This window comes from Maniola hyperantus, chromosome 17 (assembly GCF_902806685.2).
Source record: "Maniola hyperantus chromosome 17, iAphHyp1.2, whole genome shotgun sequence".
In the NCBI taxonomy this organism is placed as follows: domain Eukaryota; kingdom Metazoa; phylum Arthropoda; class Insecta; order Lepidoptera; family Nymphalidae; genus Maniola; species Maniola hyperantus.
Window position 1 is genome coordinate 10120912 of NC_048552.1, and position 22083 is coordinate 10142994.

Consider the following 22083-nt stretch of genomic DNA (forward strand, 5'->3'; position numbering starts at 1 on the left):
ATTATAAACGCGAAAGTGTGTCTGTCTGTCTGTCTGTCTGTCTGCTAGCCTTTCACGGCCCATCCGTTCAACCGATTTTGATAAAATTTGGTACAGAGATAGCTGGTATCTCGAGGAAGGACATAGGCTACTTTTATTTCGGAAAATCAAAGAGTTCCCACGGAATTTTTAAAAAGCCACTCATTTATACCCACGCGGATGAAGTCGCGGACATCATCTTGTATTATTATTAATGCGAAAGTTTGCTTGTTTGTTGGTTTATTAGTTTGTCTTTCAATCACGCCTCAACATAGCAACGCATTGGCATAGATATAGTTGCAGAGCAGGCATTAGCTACTTTTTATCTTTAAAAAAAACAAACGATTTCCAAGGTATTTTTAAAAACTATCAGCTAATCCTACAATAAGTAAACAATTCATTATTACTATTATTAGATGTCATCATATCCGTTACAATTACTCCCTTGATAAAATATAATTTCATACAATAACTTACGTACCTGTGTGGTCTTTTCTACGTGAAACGTAACAATGATAATAACATTATTTCAGGCTGACTTACTCATGTGCAAATGAGATACTTATATAATACTGTGAAAAAAGTGTCAATCTCACTTCAGTAAATGAGTAGGTATGTAAGTACAAAGACTTTAGCATAGACTAGAATATTGTAAAGCTAGAATATGCTAGCTATAAACACATCTAGGTAGGTACCTATATCTAGTTTTCTACCGCGTCGGGACAAACAATAGTTCTTGGTCCACTCATCGCCGCTATTGTCACAGGATTCAGGATGCGCCGGGACTCGTTGTTGAGGTTGTCTTTTAGGATATCACTATCCGAGTCCCTTTTATTACAAACTATAGGTAGCTCTATATTTTTTGTTTAAATATATATAAAATCCTGACTCACTCATTGACTGATTCAACAACGTCCCAGCTTAACCCTTGGACCTAAAAGGCTGAAATTTTGGACAGACCTCTGTGCAAAATGCTGCTTCTTTAAGATGTTGTTTATATACTTGGCAAGATTTTTCTGAATTCCTACGGGAGCGAAGCCGCGAGCGGTCGATTGTAGCAAATATCAAGTATAAAGTACTTAAGTATTCAAATAAATATTAAGTATTCAAACCTGTAAAAAGAAGTAATTGGCTTAAATCAAAAAAATGTAGGCCCACGGCTAAATGTGGTCTGGCCTATCTACCTACCAAATTACGGACTGTATTTATTTGGACGAATCATTTCAAGCAAGTTTTCTGATCATAAGTATGTTTTTAAAGAAAAACCCTTCCCCTTTTCTAAGCGACTTCTAAAAAGGAGGTGGTTTTCAATTCAGCCCATTTTTCTCTTTAGATAACGATTCTAGGAGAAGATACGACAATAAACGGGATATTTTTTTACCGCTGAGCTGTTGAGGCTCAGTTTTAACTCAGTACGAGTAAAGCTCCACCAGACTCTGATGTTTTATCTTACGCATATTAAATCCAGTCCACTCAAATCCAACCGCAAACAAAAGGGACTCGAGCCCGGCTTCAAATCTCATCGCCAAATAACTGAGCAAATCTTAATCCGTCCATTGTCTCAGCTAATATCGCTCGTCGGCGACAGACGTCTCGGATATTAATGTAATGCTGCTCTTAAGGTAATTCTACCCTGCGGCCATAGAAGCGTTATGATAAATGCGATTTAGATTTGTGACTCACTATCCTAACTGAGAATTTGAGGAAGGGATTAGAGTGAGTTATCTCGAGTAGTGAAGTTTTGAAACTTCCTTAACTACTGAGAAATCCATACTAATATTATAAATGCGAAAGTGTCTGTCTGTCTGTCTGTCTGCTAGCCTTTCACGGCCCAACCGTTTAACCGATTTTGACGAAATTTGGTACAAAGTTAGCTTATATCCCGGGGAAGGACATAGGCTACTTTTTATCCTGGAAAATTGAAGAGTTCCCACGGGATTTCAAAAAACACGAATCCACGCGGACGAAGTCGCGGGCATCATCTAGTAGGTTATAAGTACTTTATAATATCACCTTCACAATAGGTATTTCAATAGGTTTCAAGTTCAGCGATCCAATCCAACTGAAATTCTACGGAAATATTGTGAACGGGAACCAGTCATAATAAGAATGTCTGCAAAGATACAAGTATGTCGGTCACGGTTTTATTTTATTATCCTTTTCGTGTTGCACTGCCTAGGTGACACTTTTGGATTTTGTAATAAATACCAACTAACCATGGAGCGACATTTTCAGCCATATAATACCTATATACCTCAAAGATATTATAAAACTCAAGATAGGCAAAACTCCTACTATATGAGTAACACATACTTACGCGTAACAACACAGACTACATCGATTGGCACCTTCAAGTGTGCTTCGAAAAATTACGGCCGTTATCAGAGTTAACAAGGAGAAAACCTATTTATATAGAGCAGCTAAAATGGTAGACAATTTTGGAAAAAAAATTGTAGACTGTTTGTTCGATGTTAATTGTCAATGTCTACTTACTTATATAAATAATAATGATACACTCTAAATAATTTACAATTTCCATACACGTAGAACAGTAGTCTCAGTAGTGTTGCTTAATGATCCCATATTATGGCGCCATCGTCGCGGCGTCGTTTGATGTCGCCATATTATGATGTAGGGAAGTAGAGAGGGTGCCAAGTGTGATGGACACTTCAGCTTGATTCGCGCGCGGTGTAATAGATCCAAGATAGTGTTCATAATGTTATGTACAATTGTTTCAACATCAGGAGACTATTATTTTTGCTGTAACTACAATAGACCTTAAATGTCTTAAAGCTTTCGGGATAGATTGCAATCCAAAAGGACTAAGAAGGAAATGTTCAGCAGGTCAATCAGATTAGGAATAGATGATGCAATAATTTGATCACGTCATCTCTCATGATTGACCGCTCCTTTCCTCTCAACTCTAAGGTAAACTATAGGCGAAAAGAGAATTAAGTCATATTTACCTACTGTTAATATATTTATTAAAATTTAAGACACTGAATCAAGTGGCCTCATTGTAGTGTGCTACGATATTGCTACGCCACGGCTACGAATAAGTTTACATACCTTTATAACAACAATACCATTTAGTTAAGTAATACTTACTTTGAAAGAAAATTATTCAGTCCCATTTTCCCTTTTAAAACTTTTGAAAGCTAACAAGATACCTCTGATTACTTTGTTACATTAAAATCAATGAAAAACTGAAACCGATAACGAGGGGGTCCTGTAACACGGGAAAGTTTTCTTTGTTACAATCTTGAGACTTGTTGATTCTCCATTTCTCCCCTACAAGAAAATAATAAACCCTTCTCTTCGCGAAACTCGTCGCCAAGAATTTATTGCCATGCCATAAATATTAAAAAGTTTGAGCATAAATCTCTGCTTTTAATATTACCGCGTGCAAACATATGCGGGAGGCAATATTACCCCGTTTCTTTGAATAATCCAAGATTTATAATGTTATTGGCGGTACAGCCTTGAGGGATCGCTTTGAGTGGCAATAAATGTCGGTTAGATTGTTTAGTTTTGTGTTTTAGACTTGGAAATGCTTTTGGGGCTTTGTGTATTATTACAGCTTTTATTAGCTTTATTTAGCAATTGAAAATAATAATTATTATTGTTTGATTTGAATTTTACAACTGTACCTAATATTATGTACCTACACCACTTAGTGTAGACAATAAAACACCCATAAATATAATATCATGGAAATTAGATTAATATAATCTCAATCTAATTACCATATCAAATCTACCATGGTAATAGGTAGACCATATCATTTTTTCGAGATAAAGTTTGAAAATTGAAATAACAAAAAAGATACGGGGTCAATACCGATTCCTATTAAAAATGCAAATACTTGTCTAGGGTATTACTTACCTACATTTTATTGTCGCTTCTGATCAATTCTTTAACAGTAAACTCACGCTAAGCGATAAAGTACTTAGTATTGATTCTATTAATATTCATAGTAAATAGATCAAACATAAACATAAACATACTCATACATTTTTATATTTGCATCCTATATTTGTCAAAGTTAGCAATATGAGTTGGCAAGCTTTACGTAATTATTTGGGACAAACACACCTCCACCCTTCAATATAGGGATTTAAAAGAACAAAAAGAGCGGGTTTCAATAACCGCGCAAACAGTAATCTCCGCGGGATTACAGCACACTGCGTCGAGACTCGAGGGTGATCCGCTCAAATTCAGATTAAAACATCATAATAGTGGTGGTATGTACTTAATACGATAGTGAATGAAAATCACTGAAAGGTTTCCTTACTTAAATTTTTTTTTAATCCATAAAAGGGATCGGGGCATCCATCCAGTTTAGTTGCAACTATTTTTCGTAACCAGCTACGAAATAAGATTAATACTTACGTTGTCTTTTCGTAACTGTTAATTATAATCTAGAATATTTTTTACTTGGGTTCGTAAAACGGAATAAGAATAAAGTCCTTTTAAAAAAAAACTATTTTTCATTTTATAGTCTTTTACGAACACGATTAGGTACCATTACCAATCAAGTACCTAAGCAAATATCTCCCACCATAAAATCCAAGCCACCATATTATTGTTTAGCGGAGATTAATGGCGAAGCTCCCTGTCGCCTAAGCCTTTTTCATCCTTAGATGAGAGGCGACCCATAGCTGGATCGGAAATGGGTCGATCAGGATGATTGCTATAAAGTGGGATGGAGACATATAACAACTCTGCTAAGTAAGTAGTATATTAAAAATTTCTATTTTATGAAAATTATCAAATTTTTATCTCTAATCAAGTAACCAGATATCTCCCGATATAAAATCCATGCCGCCATATTGTTTAGCGGGGATTAATGGCTCGCTGTCGTCTCAGCGATGGGAGAGCAAAGAATGGCGCTAATTAATCAAAAGTCGCCATCCGCTGATTTCCATGGAGATTCTGCGTCAACTTTCACTACCTCCCGTGGTTTGCTGCCCGCCTAATGGTTTCTTTTGTTGACGTTCGGATATTGCCGAATTGAATTTTTGTTTGTATCCCATGGATAATGAGTAAGTATTATTAATATTTAAAAATACAAATAGAGAACGTCCACGGTTTATTCCGAATATAATATCTCCGAATTGTGTTTCCTAGTTACGATCCGTGTATAATCAAAACAAGAGTGCATGTTCTAATTAAACACATCCATCCTTAGGCCTCATCATCACTTTCCATCAGGTGTAATTGTGGTCAAGCGTTTGCCTATAATCTCTATATATAAAAATGAATCACTAAATGTGTTGCTGAAATCTCGAGAACAGCTGAACCGATTTCGCTAATTCTTTTTTTTATAATATTCCTTGAAGTACGAGCACTATCTACTCGTGTTGTACGAGGATGGTTCTTATGGAGAGAAAAATTTAAAAAAATTGAAGCGACTATTAGGCGGTACGAAGTCCGTCGGGGCAGCTAGTAATGAATAAAAATAAAAATAAATAATTTCTAAGACGATGAAATACAAAAAAATACTTAAATAAAAATACGTAACAAATCAATATGGAAACAAATTAAACCGCTACGGATCCAATGCTAATTAAAGCCCGCCGCGGCGTCGTTTCATTATTGCCTAATTGTTTTTAAAACAGCTTCCTGTTAATTTGTCGTTTGTTACCGTCATGTTTTATTGCGGGAGGGATTCTGGATATTGGATTTATTTTAATACTGCTGATGCCCGTGACTTCGTCCAGTGGATTTAGATTCACAAAAATCCCGTGGGAACTCTTTGATTTTCGGGAATTAAAAGTAGCCTATATCACTGTCTACGTCTTTAATTATACCTGTGCAAAAATAACGTCTAACCGTAGCTCCGTCGCGACGTGATTGAAAGTCAAACAAACACACCTCGGAATGGCAAGAATTTGAAAATTTGTTGAAAGTAAGTAGAATTGCCCATTGATGGGCGGAAGGAGGAAGCGGTAGGAGGAATGGACGAGTACTGTGGGATCGATCACCTATCTATAATACGCTGTCATTACTATGATAAAACACTTAATACGGTAAGTAATTAGGTTATTCCAAAAACTTCGTCGATGTTAATAGTCATAATATGTAGCGTAGGTTGGGTCTCGCATGCTTAGGTACTATGTCATCATCATAGTATATCAAATAAGAGTTCGTTATTTACATCTTTTACGCAAAATATGTATTCCTTTTTACAAAAGATGATATTTTTCTTTTTTAATTTTTTTCAGTAGGTATATATAACAAACTGAATAGATATTACCTATATTATAAGTTGACATCAAATCCATTCACAATCGCCGTTTATTAAAAATACATCTAAAGTAATTTGAAACTTTAGAAAGCAAGAAAGGGCAGATAAATTGATGCAAAGACAACCCCATCCTATAACAAATATTCCATAACTTACCAACCTCAACCCCTATTTTATGTCAATCATTGCGTGAAACTCTATATCCACTGCTATGCAAATGTCACGTGTTAGTTTGATAACTGACTACATTTGTTCCCCTGTTATAGTTACCATGTAAGATACTTATTCGTATTCCTGAATGGAATTTTGAATGTTCGCTCTTTCGTACAAACTAGGTAAGTAAACATTACTCAATAGACTGTGTCTGGATGACAAACCCGTGTGTATTTCTCAGAAAACCTCATACAATAAAAATAATATAGTTAGGTACATTTTTTTATTCTAGCAATCTATGTGGTGCTACGTGTATGGTCTTCTGCCTTTATTCACAATTCTATTGTTTTAAAATGACCTTAGGTATATTTTATTTCAGGAACTAACTAGATAGGCACCTTCTGTAGGCCCTTATTACCCTACCAAGTATAACAACCATTTGACATTTTCATAATATTTCCCATTGCTCACCGTGACTAATCGCTAACCATATCGCGAAATATTTCTTTTACTGTCCCCAAAGTTGGAACATTTGACATTTTACCTACTCCGGACTCCCCTAAAGATCACGTAAAACATACCAGCAAATGTCGTAATTCAAAATATACTTGTGTTAAAATCGGACAGCTAAGTATTTATTTACCTTTATACATTTTCATTTCTTCAATTCATGCTAGGTACTAACAAGTAACTACCGTAACTTTAGCGTTAACAGATAAGTAGGTACATAAAAACCATACATAATTATACAAAATATGCGAAAGTATCTTCGTTCTTAGAAGTGTTACTTTTTTCACAGTACATGTGTTCTACCATTGATGTTGGAAAGTCACCATTCTGTGTGTTCAACCAATTTTGACGTTTGGTACAGAGATAGCCTGCATCCCGGATACAGACACTTAAGTAGGCTACTTTTATCCCGGAAAACCAAAGAGTTTCCACGGGATTTAAAAAAATCTTAATCCACTTGGACAAAATTGCGAGCATCATCTAGGAAAATACTTCTAATAAACGTGTTTATCAAAACTTTTTTCCATCTGTTATCAATGCAGACCGTACTAACGACGTACGCCTATTCAGAACGCAACAATTCGTCAATAAATAACACAATAACGCAACAATTCGACACCTCCACAGTATAATCATAGTTCGCGACACGCATTTATCGGATCAAATTAGTGGTTAGGACAAAAGTGCTAAAAGCGTGGGGCTCGCCCCTCGTGTATAATGATATTAGTACGTAACCTCGCATTATTTCCAATGGGGTGGGCGTATCTATAGAACTGCTGCTCCAAGAATATGCAATTTCAAATGAGCTTTGATTTTTAGGACCCACGCTGTTTGAAGCACGCTCGTGTGTTGGTGTCAAAAGGTGTGTAAACTCCGCGCCAATGTCTACGTACTGTTATAAATTAATAATTTTAACATGATGTGTTAATTCGCTGCTTCAGCATTTCAATTTATATAAAGCGAACAACCCGCGAGGCGGCGAAGCAGTCCACATTTCCATATTGAATAGTTAACACTGAAACTACTGTATTCGCGTGAAGTAAAAGTTCCGTGTGTGTGAATTTCCAAATTAAATTCGTTGGACATTTCTTGTGGTTTTTTTTTTCAAAAGACTGTCGAAGCGGACCTCCTAACAATTGGTGTCAGAAGTGGGATGCTAAGAAGGTTCACGCAAGAGGACCCTTAGCATCCAAAGAATCCTGAGGTCATCGCAGTCGTGATCGACGATAAGCCTCGCCCCCAGGGTTGAGCCCGCATCACAACCACTAAGCACCGGTTCTACTCAAGATCGACGATAAGTCTCAGCCTGCCAGACTGAGCCCGCATCTCACACGAAGAACGCGAATATCCTGGACTCACTCAAAAACATCAGTGAAATAAATTTTAAGCCCTCAAAATTACGAAATACAATTTCTTCAATATCTTCAGAAACCTACTCGATATCGTCGCCGCGTGAAATACGAGACGCATTCCGTACAGTTCAAAGCCTTCACGTGTCGCAAACGCATCGACCTAATTTAACTTTCAGTGCAGTGACATCAAAGTGAAAACCTTTTTGTGAAAAATAAATCGTGATGTTTGCCGTTATCCTGTAAGTAGTTTATATTAATTTTGTATAAAAAGCGTAAATTGTCTAAATTGTATATTTTCGTACTGTATTTTAAATTTAAATCCTTTTTTTTTCTCTCCATATCTCAGTTTCAGTAATCAAAAATGAGTTTAAAGTCAGAAAGTTCGGACGCAAAAGTGACTCTCTCTATACTCACTAAATTCGTAAGGTCTTATGATGGGAATCGGGAAACTCTTGCCGCGTTCCTAACTAACTGCGATAACGCAATTAGTTTAGCTGCTCCCGACCAGCAAAATATCTTATGTAAATATATAATCTCCCAACTTGAGGGCAAAGCTCAATTAGCCTGCAGCCTTAAAAATTTCAATAATTGGGATGAATTAAAATCATATTTAAAAAGCACGTTTGGCGAGAAAAAACACTCGTCCCATCTGCTACTTGATCTCCAAAACTGTAAACAGGGCCAGTCCGAAAGTGTGACACAATATTCTATCAGACTCGAAGCATGCCTAACTCGACTTCAAGCTGATATTCAAAATTCATGCACTGATCGTAATCTCCTTCTAGGCAAAATCACAGCTATGGAAGAACTCGCCTTAAGCTTATTCCAATTAGGTCTTAACCCTAATATTTCTAATATTGTCCGCTGCAGAAACCCTTCGACACTTAATGAAGCAATTTCTCTAGCAGTCGAAGAAGAAAAAATTTTCAAACTTGTAAAAATTACTCAACCAAAACATCCAACTAAATTTTGTTCCTTATGTAAGAAGACCAATCATAGTTTCTCAGAGTGCTTTAAGAAAAAGCACGATTTCACACAGAGATCATCTTTCCATATTCCTCCCGCTAACCCTCAATATTCTGCAGAAACAAGTCAAAGTTCATCAAAGGACTCAAATTTCGTCAAAACCTGTGCCTATTGTAAACACAAAGGACATCTTATCTCAGAATGTCGTAAGCGCCAATATAATAATAATCAGCGTCGGATGAACTCTCACCCTCCGTCGGGTCCCTCTCATAGTAACAGTGCTAATGTTAACATGTATGAATACTCTGAATCCTTAAATGAAGTGACGAATAGTTACGTCCCTGAATCAAAAAACTTAAACTGATTTCGGATGCGTGCCTGCCGAAATCAACAATCCAAAATGGCACTCGAACTACTAAATCCTTTTATACTAATTCCCCCAAATCGTTTACATCTCGGCAATCGCTACATGACTGTCCGAGTCACACTGAATCTTATACCAAATCTTTTATATCCCGGCAATCACCAAAAGACTGCCAAAATATCGCTGAATCATATCCTAAATCCTCACTGATTCCTACAAAATCGAATACAAAGCATTCCAAAGAAGATTGCTCAAATAATACTATATCTCATTCTAATTCTTATACTAGCTCTTATACTACAAAATCCTTTAAATCTCAGTTTCCTTCAAAGGATCAACTGAGTCTTACAAAATCTAAAGTCATTCAAAATGACCCCCAAAGCAACGCAAGCAAAAGCTCATTGCCTCTTAAAGACGTCCCGATCTTCGAAACAAGCACCCTGAAAAAGTTGGTGTCCTTACCTCATGCATTTTTACAAATAGAATGTAATAAAAAACCTCTCTGTTTCTTAGTTGACACAGGCGCAAGTGTCAGCATTATTAAGCGCTCGTGTTTACCAGCAGAGCCCCAATTGTCTCAAGAAATTATAAAACTCAAAGGCATAAACGATAAGGATTCCTATAGCGAAACTTTAGGAACAGTTGTGCTTAACCTTATTATAAACGACCACACCATTTCTTTTAAATTCCACGTCATAACTGACGCTCTGAATCTGGAATCAGACGGTATCTTAGGTACCGATTTTCTACATTTTTTCCATACTAATATCGATTATAATACTAAATCCCTTACTATCTCAAATTACACTTTACCAATTCATTATTCGAGCCCTAGATATATAATACCGGCTCGCTCCGAAGCTATTGTTGAATGCACTGTCTCAAATGACAAGTTCGAGTTACGTCATTTAAAAGACGCACTCATATTAGATCACTCTATATCCGAAGGTGTATATATAGCAAACTGTATAGTAAGTTTGAAGCCTAATTATAAAGTCAATGTCTCTGTTTTAAATACCACTGAATCTCAAATAGAAATCCAAGACTTCAAGGTTCATTTAACTCCTATAGACTTCTCTGAACTACGCCAAGTGTCTCAATCCCCCGAAATTGTCAACCACGTTTCTAATTCTTCATCAAATCGACTCGATCGTGTTCTAAGTCTTATAAGACACTCACATCTTAACGATGAGGAGAGAAAAGTTCTCTTAGAGTGCTGTTCTGAATACTCTGATATATTTTATCTCGAAGGAGACACTCTAACTCATACTAACGCTATTCAACACTCTATTGACACGGGTAATAGCTCTCCTATTAATGTAAAATCTTACCGTTTTCCCGAATGTCATAAAAACGAAGTCGATTCCCAAATCCAGAAAATGCTACAACAGAAAATTATTAAACCGTCTATCTCTCCATGGAATGCTCCCGTTTGGGTGGTTCCCAAAAAAAATGGACGCATCCGGGAAAAAGAAATGGCGAATAGTTATCGACTACCGCCGCCTCAATGACGTCACTGTATCCGAAGTATATCCTATTCCCTTGATCACAGATATCCTAGATCAACTAGGTCATTCCAAATATTTTAGCACACTGGACTTAGTCTCCGGTTTCCATCAAATTCCGCTGAATCCTTCAGATGCACCTAAAACTGGTTTTACTGTAGTCAACACAAATGGTTCAACAGGCCACTACGAATTCACTAGGATGCCGTTCGGACTTAAGAACGCTCCCAGTACTTTTCAACGTCTTATGAACACAGTGTTATCAGGTCTTCAAGGTTTACATTGCTATGTCTATTTAGATGACTGTATCATCTATAGTGCAGATCTCAAATCACATTGTGAAAAACTGAAAATGGTATTCAACCGTTTCAGAGATTATAATCTCAAATTACAACCGGATAAATGTGAATTCCTTAGAAAGGAAGTCACCTATCTAGGTCACATTATAACGGATAAAGGTGTCTCTCCAAACCCAGAAAAAATTAAATCAGTCTGTGATTTCCCAATTCCTAAAAATCCTAAAGAAGTAAAATCATTCCTCGGTCTCGTTGGTTATTACCGCCGATTTATTGACAATTTCTCCAAGATCACAAAACCTCTAACATCTTTACTCAAAAAGGATGTCACTTTTCATTGGTCTATAGAACAAGACCAAGCTTTTAACCTCCTGAAGGAAAAGTTAACCTCAGCTCCTCTTCTCCAATACCCTGATTTTTCTCAACCATTTATCGTTACCACAGACGCCAGCAACTACGCCGTTGGCGCAGTGCTATCTCAAGGCCCTGTCGGCAAGGACAAACCAATAGCCTATGCTTCTAGAACCTTAAACAAACAAGAAGGAAATTACTCGACCACAGAAAAGGAGTTAGTTTCTATTTTATTCGCCGTTAAAACTTTCCGACCATATCTCTACGGCACTAAATTCAAAATCGTAACAGATCATCGGCCCTTAGTATGGCTCTTCAACGTCAAAGATCCTGGTTCCAAACTCGTCCGTTGGCGCCTCAAACTTGAGGAATACGATTACGAGATTATTTACAAACCTGGAAAATTAAATTCAAATGCAGACGCTCTGTCTCGCATCCCAATTCATGCTATAAATACAGATAATCTTACTAAGCTTTCCTACGAGGCATATTTTAAGAAACAACTTACAAACTCTTTACCAGATTCTAACACAAAAATTGAAGAACACTCACAAGCTTTACATCTTTCCAAATGCAAAATTATTGCATGCCCCGTTTCTCTAGATTTCGACAACTCAATGCCACATTGTGAGGAATTATTATCTCAGATAACCGACACCGCTTCATTGTTAGAAGCCGAACGTGAACAATGTTCGGTAAGGTCAGTTACAAAAAATAATAAAACATATTATTTTCTTTTTACCAAGGTTCATCATTACGATGAGACAACTTTTCGCTCCATTTACGACACTTTGATGATGCTTCGTGATGAACTTATATCACATCACCCTAGCATTGATGAAATAGCTATCTCCGATTTCTCTGAACCTTTTACTAAATTATCCTATACCAAAATTTATAATATGATTTCCTACGTATTTCATAACACTGATATCAAAATACATATTTATAAAAATCAAATAATATTTCCAACTCCAGCTGAAGTTCCTACAATTCTCAAAGAGAATCACGACACTCCCATAGCAGGACATCCTGGTGTGAATAGGATGTATAGTCGAATTAAAGCCTCATACTACTGGAAAGGAATGAGAACTGACATAGAACGCTATGTGAAGTCTTGCAAACTATGCCAAGTTAACAAACCTTTACGAGCCTGCAATAAAGCTCCTATGGTTATTACATCCACGAGCACAAAGCCTTTTGAACGATTAGCTCTGGACATAGTTGGTGTCTTACCTGAAGCAGGTTTCCAAAAGTTCAAGTTCATACTGACTCTGCAAGATGATCTTACCAAATTCCTATGTGTCTATCCTATGATTTCTTCAACAAGTGAAGAAGTAGCCCGTAATCTGGTCCACTTTATGTCCTTATTCGCTATTCCTAAAATGATCCTTACTGATCAAGCCATGACTTTTACATCAGAACTGTTTAAACAAGTTACCGATATTTTCAAAATCAAACCCTTACTTTCTAGCCCTTACCATCCCCAAACTAACGGTGCGCTGGAACGCAGCCACGCTACTCTTAAAGAATACCATAATAATAAAATCCTTTGTAAACGAAAATCAAAATGATTGGCATTGCTACCTAGCAACAGCTGTTCTCGCGTATAATACAACTCCTCATACTACTACTCAATTTAGTCCGTTTGAACTTCTGTTTGGACAGAAACCAACCCTTCCTAATTCTCTCTACGACACAGATAATAATGTTACATACCACGAGTATGTCCGTGCGCTTCAGTATAGAATGAAAGTAAGCCGCGAAAAAGCTTTAGAGTATATTAGATCAAGTAAAGAATCTTCAAAACAAATCTATGATTCAAGTTCTAATCCTAACATAGAATATAAAGTTGGTGACATGGTATATTTAAAATACCATCACAGACTTCGTAAAGCCTTATCTCCAATATGGAAAGGCCCTTACAAAATCGTTAAAATAAATGGAAAACATAATGTTACTTTATTAATAAATAGAAAACATGTTAAGTATCATACTAATTTAATTAAGCTCGCTGTAACTTAAGCTTATCATTCTTTTCAGATTTTTCTCCTACGTCTCGTCTGAGCCAATGATTACACCCATAACGCATAGCCCTGGAATATATTTCGACCCCATTACAAAAATTTATTTCTACAATGATTATTGGAGAGTAATCACGCATCTCAACACCGTCTCATTGGAACCACAGCTTGACAAAGTTGACCGGTTGATTGTTAAAACCTCTCTAGTTTGTGCTAAGTTGCAACCAGAAGAGTACTCTAGCTGCAAAAATGTTTTTAGTCCAATTGAAGTACTTCTAGAATCCAATTATCTCAAGGCTCAATCTCTATCTCATATTATCTCAAGCGAAAATCCTGCTAGATTCAAAAGATCTTTAGAATTTGGTGGTGAAATCCTTAAGTTTTTCTTTGGCACTTTAGATGCTGAAGATGCCCGAAAATATGATGCTGCAATTAGCTCTTGTCAGAGATCTGAATCTGAGATATTTCATTTAATGAAAGATAATATTCATATAGTTAAGTCGTCTATTAATACTTTTAATTTTACTATTTCTAGGTTAAATCAAAATGAGATAAAGTTAAACTCTCAGATTAATAAATTAAACGATATATTGTCTTATGTTACTAGTGATAATGAAAAATTAATGTATTTAACTAGATTTAATAGCTTAGTTAATATAATCGAAAGCTCTTTACTAGCTATCTCAAATTTTCTCGATACTGTAATAAACGCAATTTTGTTTTCAAAAGTTAATGTTCTACATCCTTCTGTTCTAAGTCCTGTAAAACTGTATGATGAACTGTCTAAACACAGAAACTCAATCAATAAAGGTTTAGATTTTCCTGTAGCACTAAGTATAGAAAATATACATACCATTATAGATATATCTAAGTTAGTCTCCTATTTCTATAACAATAAGATAGTATTTGTAATACAGATCCCTCTTGTCTCTCCCGTTAAGTATAACGTCTATAAAACAATCCCGCTCCCGACTCCTCATTACGAAGGACAATCCAAAAGTTTTGCCTTAATCAAACCTACTAAACCCTATTTAGCTATAACTGACGATAGATTAAATTACGTATTATTAGATACTTTAAGAGATTGTACTATTTTAAATAGTGAAAATTCCATCTGTAAATTAGAGTCAATTTATTCTGTAAATTCGAATCCTTCATGCGAGACAAAACTTTTAACTGAAGTGACTCTATCTTTACCAAGGGAATGTGAACCGAAAATCCTATATGGTCTTATTGACATATGGCATAAATTAAAAAATAATCAATGGATATTTGTACAGTCAAAAACAAGCAAACTAACTATCAATTGTAATGATAACTTTAAGGATTATTCTATATCTGGCACTGGAATATTAAAACTGAACAAAGGTTGCATTGGTTACTTTAAAACGATTCAATTTATACCTTCTACCATTTCAAATTTAACTATTGATAATAATAACTTTAATATTAATTTTGATATAACTAATGATAACTGCTGCAACCAAGAGATTGTTAACAAAACGATTCCTCTTCTATCACCTATTAACCTAAGTAATATTAATTTAGATTCCTTAAAAAATTCGATAAACCAATTCAACGATCTTGAGTTGCAAATCAACAGGATCCAAGAGGAATCTCATTTTATAAAATATAGCTCGTATTATTCTGCTTTTACTTATATAATTATTTCGTTAATTTTTCTATTTTTATGTTATAAGATTATCAGATGTTTTAAACAACGTAATTGCAACGAATTCTGCATCCAAATTTTTTACCAATGTAATCGCAAAAAGATTTCGCATAAAGAAAACAAAATCCAAAGTTCTATTGAAATGTCACAGATAACAGATGATGAAGATAACGCATCTGTAGACCTTCGAAATCTTAGTGCATCCAAAAGAAATCTTACAAATAATTAAATTATGTAGAATATTTTACCATTTCTCTCCTTTTCCTTTTCTTTTTTTTTACTACGCTTTATTTTAAATTAAAGCTTCGTTTAAAGGGGGGAAATGTTATAAATTAATAATTTTAACATGATGTGTTAATTCGCTGCTTCAGCATTTCAATTTATATAAAGCGAACAACCCGCGAGGCGGCGAAGCAGTCCACATTTCCATATTGAATAGTTAACACTGAAACTACTGTATTCGCGTGAAGTAAAAGTTCCGTGTGTGTGAATTTCCAAATTAAATTCGTTGGACATTTCTTGTGGTTTTTTTTTCAAAAGACTGTCGAAGCGGACCTCTTAACAGTACAGTGCCCCCAACTCATCTGTTCAGGTGGGCAAATTGGAACTAGAGCCGCGCGCGTTAGCCGCACGCAATCCACCGCGGACGAAGTCGCCGCTATCAGCTGAAGCTATGTTGAAAGAATTTTTATTCAATTTTGTCACGCAAACAACGGTACGAATTTGTCTTCATTTTTTGAAATACAATTAAATGAGCTTTGTCTATCTGGAGTTAATCTTTGGAGAAAATGTGTATTTGCATAATTTCATAGGTAGGAACTTTTAAATGTGTATGGGTACCCAAAAGACAATGTTCCAGCACTCGAGAAAATAGGAGAAAATTAAAAAGTAATAAAAATACAAATGAGCCGCTTTCAATCATCCCTCTGACAACATCCCTCGAGCCGCGGGCAGAGTGGAGGGTGGGAGGGGGGAGGATGTCACATGAGATTAAAAAGTTTGACGAGCTCCCACGGAAATTAGCATTTCACTCCTGAGCTTCATTTACATAAATACATAGACTCCTTCGATTAATTTTTGCGAGAACGAACACGGAAGTGCATGGAAAGTAAAATGTGTAACAAGAAACCCTTTAAAAATTTATAAGAACTGAAAGGAAAGTGGCACCTAACGCCTTAATCCATACTAATTCATATTAATATTATAAATGCGAAAGTGTGTCTGTCTGTCTATCTGTCTGTCCGTCTGTCTGTCTGCTAGCTTTTCACGGCCCAACAGTTTAACCGATTTAGATAAAATTTGGTACAGAATTAGCTTACATCCCGGGGAAGAACAAAGGCTATTTTTATCCCGAAAAATCAAGGAGTACCCACGGGATTTAAAAGAAAAGCTAAATCCACGCGCACGAAGTCGCGGGCATCATCTAGTTGTTAATATTTTTTTAAACAATTTTTTGCACTTCTATCCAAACTTTAAAGATATTGTCTTACAATACGTCAGGATGGTGGTGCGATGAGAGAAAGACGGAATAATGAAATTGAGCTTTCATGGAATGTCGGAAACAGTCGGAAAATCAAAGATTACTCGCAAGATCTTTAAAATGTAAGTCAACGCTGATGAAGAGGAGGTCATCAGTGTCTTAAATTCCCACAGCGCAAAAAAATTAACGCGTTTTTTATACTTACATCGATATTCTGCTGAAATCTGAGCCCGTGCCCGCGACTCACCTAACCGCAGCGTAGCGCCCGCGGCGGGCAGCTGTCACTTAATAATTTAATTGTGCATTTCCCTCCCTTTTTCACGGCTCTTTCGGCGGGAAACTCGGCGGCCATTACGCCGCACAGAGTAAAAAATATTCTATGCAAATTGCAATTTCGTACTTTTATTCTGTAATATTTAAATTTTCACGTCCGCTTTGTGATATTTGCCTGCCGCTTGATAGCACAGATAGGTATTTTCTAGTGTTTCTGAAGACTTTTAGTTTTATAGTTAGGTAAATTAATTTTTAAAAGTAAAAACCGGAGAGCTTTTAGCCCAACTTTTACAAAACGTGTCGTTTTTTTAAATGGTAGGTAGGATGGTAGTAAATTACCTATATTCTGCGACAGGTTGAGATAGCAATCAGGGTATGAAGCAGGGGACGCCCCGCACACCCGCACGTCACCCGTGCTTGCCCGCACCGGGTTAGCGCGGGGGCTGTGCGGGTGTGCGGGGCGTTCCCTGCCCGATTGCTATTTCAACCGGCTGTCGCGTGCTATTCATACATACGTATTTGTGTATGTTTGTATGTAGTAGGAGTACATACAAGTTAAAACAACACAACAACATTTAAGTTCCTCTCCTTTAGGCTTCGCAGCAGTCGAGTAAAAGTATGTCCGTTTTAGGGATGCTATGGCTATTTCTGTACACAAATCTTATTAAAATCGGAAAATCATATCAAAATCGTCAAGACAGACAGACATACCTACTTTCGTATGTACCTACCTTCCTATCACGATACGTAGGTATATAGGTACATATTCTCATCAAATAAGCGTGCTACGCTCAGCTACGAAGACTGAGAAACCTCTAGAAAACAATAGTTGTTTTCTAGAGGTTTCTCAGTGTCTTCGTACCTGAGCGTAGCACGCCTACGGGCTACGAGTCTCAAAGTCAATCTGATAATATACATGACTGTATAATGTATATGCATTGAAGTGGAACCTCAACAATGATAATGGGTAGCTTTTTAGGGTTCCGTACCCAAAAGATAAAACGGAGCCCTAATAATGTCACTTTGTTGTCTGTCTGTTAGTCTGTATGTCCACGTGTTACGGGTCTCTAGCTCGTAAGCGTACTAACTTGAATATTTGGAATTTGGTGCAGAACGTTAACCCAAAATTGAATATTAAATAAAAAATATTATTTTTCAGGTTTCAGCCGGAAAAAATAATTCTTACACTAGCCTTTGGGGTATAGTTGGCTAGAGCTCATTGAGTAGATAGAGTACCTACGTATATATATTTTTTATCATAAAAAACCGGCCAAGTGCGAGTCAGGCTCGCACAACGAGCGTTCCGTACTACAGTCGTATTTTTTCGACATTTTGCACGATAATTCAAACAGGTGAAGCCCTTTCAGTGATACCCCACTTGATATAGTTTTCTTACTTCGAAAATTGAAAATACTAATTTTTCCCCTAAAGCTAGCTATATGACCCACCTACCTGCCAAATTTAATGATTCCAGGTCAACGGGAAGTACCCTCTAGGTTTCTTAGCAGACCGACAGACAGACAGACAGACAACAAAGTGATCCTAGGTATAAGGATTCCGATTTTCCTTTTGAGGCATTAAAATTTATACTTATTTTGTACTTTATGGGCCGTTTAAGAATTGACATTTATAATTTTTTACTTAAAACCTCTTAAAACAGAATAAATTAATAGGTAGATCCTAGGTACCTATATCATTAGCTATAAACTTTTTATTTAAATAACGAAATTCTCGTATAAGTACTTAAATTAAGTTATATTTAAAAAAAATCCATACCAACCTTATTCCACTGTTCAACAAGCACGAAAGACGTGAACCACTTGTTTCTAAATGAAAATCGCCCGAAAAACACGTCCTCACATAAAGCTCCGTGCACATTGACTGAAATCCGCGCCTGATCCGCCCAGCCCACTGACATGGACATAATTATACAAGTAGATCCGCTGGATGAGGTGTGCCATACATAATGTATAGAAATTTTGTATTAATTGCTCATTTACAAACTGTATTCTGTAACATTTTTTAAAGAGCACCTGTTGAGTTTCTTGTTGGCTCTTCTCAGTAGAATCTGCTTTCCGAACTAGTGACAGAGTCTTGAGATATCATAAGTGGCACAGGCATCCCATCGACCGTACCTCCGAGCACGCTCACGTGACGCTCACTCTGTTATCTATGCGCTCACTGCTGCTACCAGCGCCGAAATGGCGAAAGTCAAGTTGCTTCATAAACAGGTCAGCAATATCGCAGATCCACCGCCAACCACTGAGCACAGGTAGAGTCTCAGATTGAGAAGTGCCGTAGACTACGCCATGGCAGACTTCACACACATTTGAGAACATAATATTATTATGGAGAAGTCTCAGGGATGCCGATTTCCTCAAGAATTTTTTCCTTCCATTTTATTGTTCAAAACGCACATAGGTACCTAACTGCGAAAAATTAGAGGTGCGTGCCCGGAATCTAACCCTCGCCCGTTTTCATTGCTGTTATCCTAACCACTATAAGTGATCAAAATTGTAAATAACAAGCAAATATTGTAAGAGTCTAGACCAGCGATTCCCAATTAGTGGTCCGCGGAACCCTGGGGTTCCGTGGAAGGGTCACAGGGGTTCCACGGTCTGTCCGAGTTACCTAAATAAGACGTTTGTGGAAACGACTTATAACCGCGACGCACCGTCACGTCACGGCAGTCTAAGATGGAAGCTACCCGGTAGGTATACTCTTAATCGGTTTCTACACGGCATCTTACCGGGAACGCTCAATCGCTTGGCGTTACGTCTTTACCGGTAGGGTGGTAACTAGCCGCGGCCGAAGCCTCAAATCGAACCGGGACCTCCAACTTTTAATACAACAGTGCACGCACTGCGCCACACGGAGGTAATTAGCGTCATAGTATTTCTTTGTCACAATAAGTGTTTGCAATACTTATAATAATAATTATTTATCATTATCAAAATAGCCAGCTAGGGTTCCGCCAAAAAAAGTATGTTCAATTAGGGTTCCATGGCCAAATAAAATTGGGAACGTCTGGTCTAGACAATCACCGCATTTGCATCACAGATCCAGCGTACTTGTATTAGTAGAGGTCAGTGGCCCAGCCGGATAGGCGGAGTCAGGGGTAGGCGGGGCGGAACTGGCAAATCGGATCCTATGCTATACTTCTTTTCTTGTCTAGTCAAGAATCAGAGTGGTCAACCAAATTAGCGGGAGGCTGTCGCTAAGTTATCTGCTCGTCTCATGAAAAGGATTTTATTCGCAGATTTAAATGGCTGAAGCTGAAGTGAGATTTCCAATGGGTTTTTTTATACTGAAGTTACTTACTGATTAAAACTTAAAAGGTTTAAATGTGGCAGTTTTGTTTGGACTAGACTTTGAGATTTTGCCTCTTGATTCACACTCGCACTATAGGTAGAGTGAACTAGGGCTCACTCTAGGTCCCTGGAACAAGTATAAGCTAACTCTGTACCTCGTCAAAATCGGTAACTGATGGGCTGTGAAAAGCAAGCAAACAGCGAGCAGCAGCTAGCGAGCTTGCTAAGCGAGCCGTAGCTTAGTAGCGTAGCGTAGAGCGTCGGACTAGACTAAATCGGAGCGTACCTACCTACTTATTTAAAAATTAGGTATTTAGAAATTTCTTTGAAGTGTACGTAAAACACTATAAAAATTATAAAAATATAGGCACATTGTTATATGTATCTTGTACCGTGTACGATGGTATCCTTCGTGTGCGTGTCCGACCAGTTTTTAATGATACCTACCTACAATCTCAATATCTCAATACCTACCTAGAAGAGGAGCCTAAGTACTTTGTACTGTGGCATATTATCTCTTAAATCAATAGTTGTATTATGTATCTATAATGTACATTGGTACATATTTTTATCTTACATTTGGAAAAGTAAGTATACCTACTTAACTTACTACCTTACCCTACGTATTAACGCATGTTTGACGACCTCCCTGGCGCAGTGGTGAGCGCTGTGGTCTTAATAGTGGGAGGTCCCGGGTTCGATTCCTGGCAGGGGTTTGGAATTTTATAATTTCTAAATTTCTGGTCTGGTCTGGTGGGAGGCTTCGGCCGTGACTAGTTACCACCCTACCGGCAAAGCCGTGCCGCCAAGCGATTTAGCGTTCCGGTACGATGCCGTGTAGAAACCAAAGGGGTATGGGTTTAATAAAAACTGCCATACCCCTTCCAGGTTAGCCCGCTATCATCTTAACTGCATCATCACTTACCACCAGGTGAGATTGCAGTCAAGGGCTAACTTGTATCTGATTAAAAAAAAAAAAAAGTATTCTACTTCTACTTACATAATGTGATACGGTACCTACGCTAGATACCTATACCTAGTTGGTACCTACTATATTCTTCAGTAAATACATAAGGCGGGACTATAGGTAATCTATCACGGTATCGCCTACTTTTCTACAAAACCAACGTCTGGCAAACGTTTTTCACGTCTGGGAGTCTTCGGCTATGGCTAGTTGCCTACCACCCTACCGGCAAAGCCGTGCCGCCATGCGATTTAGTGTTCCATTCCAGTACGATAGCGCGTAGAAACTGATTAGCTAACTCAGTGTCTAAAACTGATTGATAGCCACCGAGCTCATTTAATATTAATTTTTTCCCAACGGATCGTTTTCTACGAAAGTAAATTTTGATATCACTCGCTGACGCAGCAATGTAGGACCAACCCATAGAGATAGTATACAACCAATGTCAAATGAACTCGATGAATTAGCTTTCAGAGTAAGTAAGACACTGAGTTAGCGAATAACCCCGCAGAGATAGATATGTGTAATGTGTTTAATGAAACTAAACTACCATAACCATACCAAGCTAGCCTGCTTCCATCTTAGACTGCATCA

The 22083-nt window shown here is 37.2% G+C and overlaps 1 protein-coding gene across 1 annotated transcript in view; it reads right to left on the reverse strand.

The window, feature by feature from the left end:
- Positions 1–19085, reverse strand: part of LOC117989939 (uncharacterized) — a 33839-nt gene extending 14754 nt beyond the window's left edge. Inside the window, exon 1 of the mRNA XM_034977337.2 lies at positions 18995–19085. The gene's annotated coding sequence lies outside the window, so the exon portion shown is untranslated. The remainder of the gene's footprint in view (positions 1–18994) is intronic.
- Between the last annotated feature and the right edge of the window lie 2998 nt (positions 19086–22083).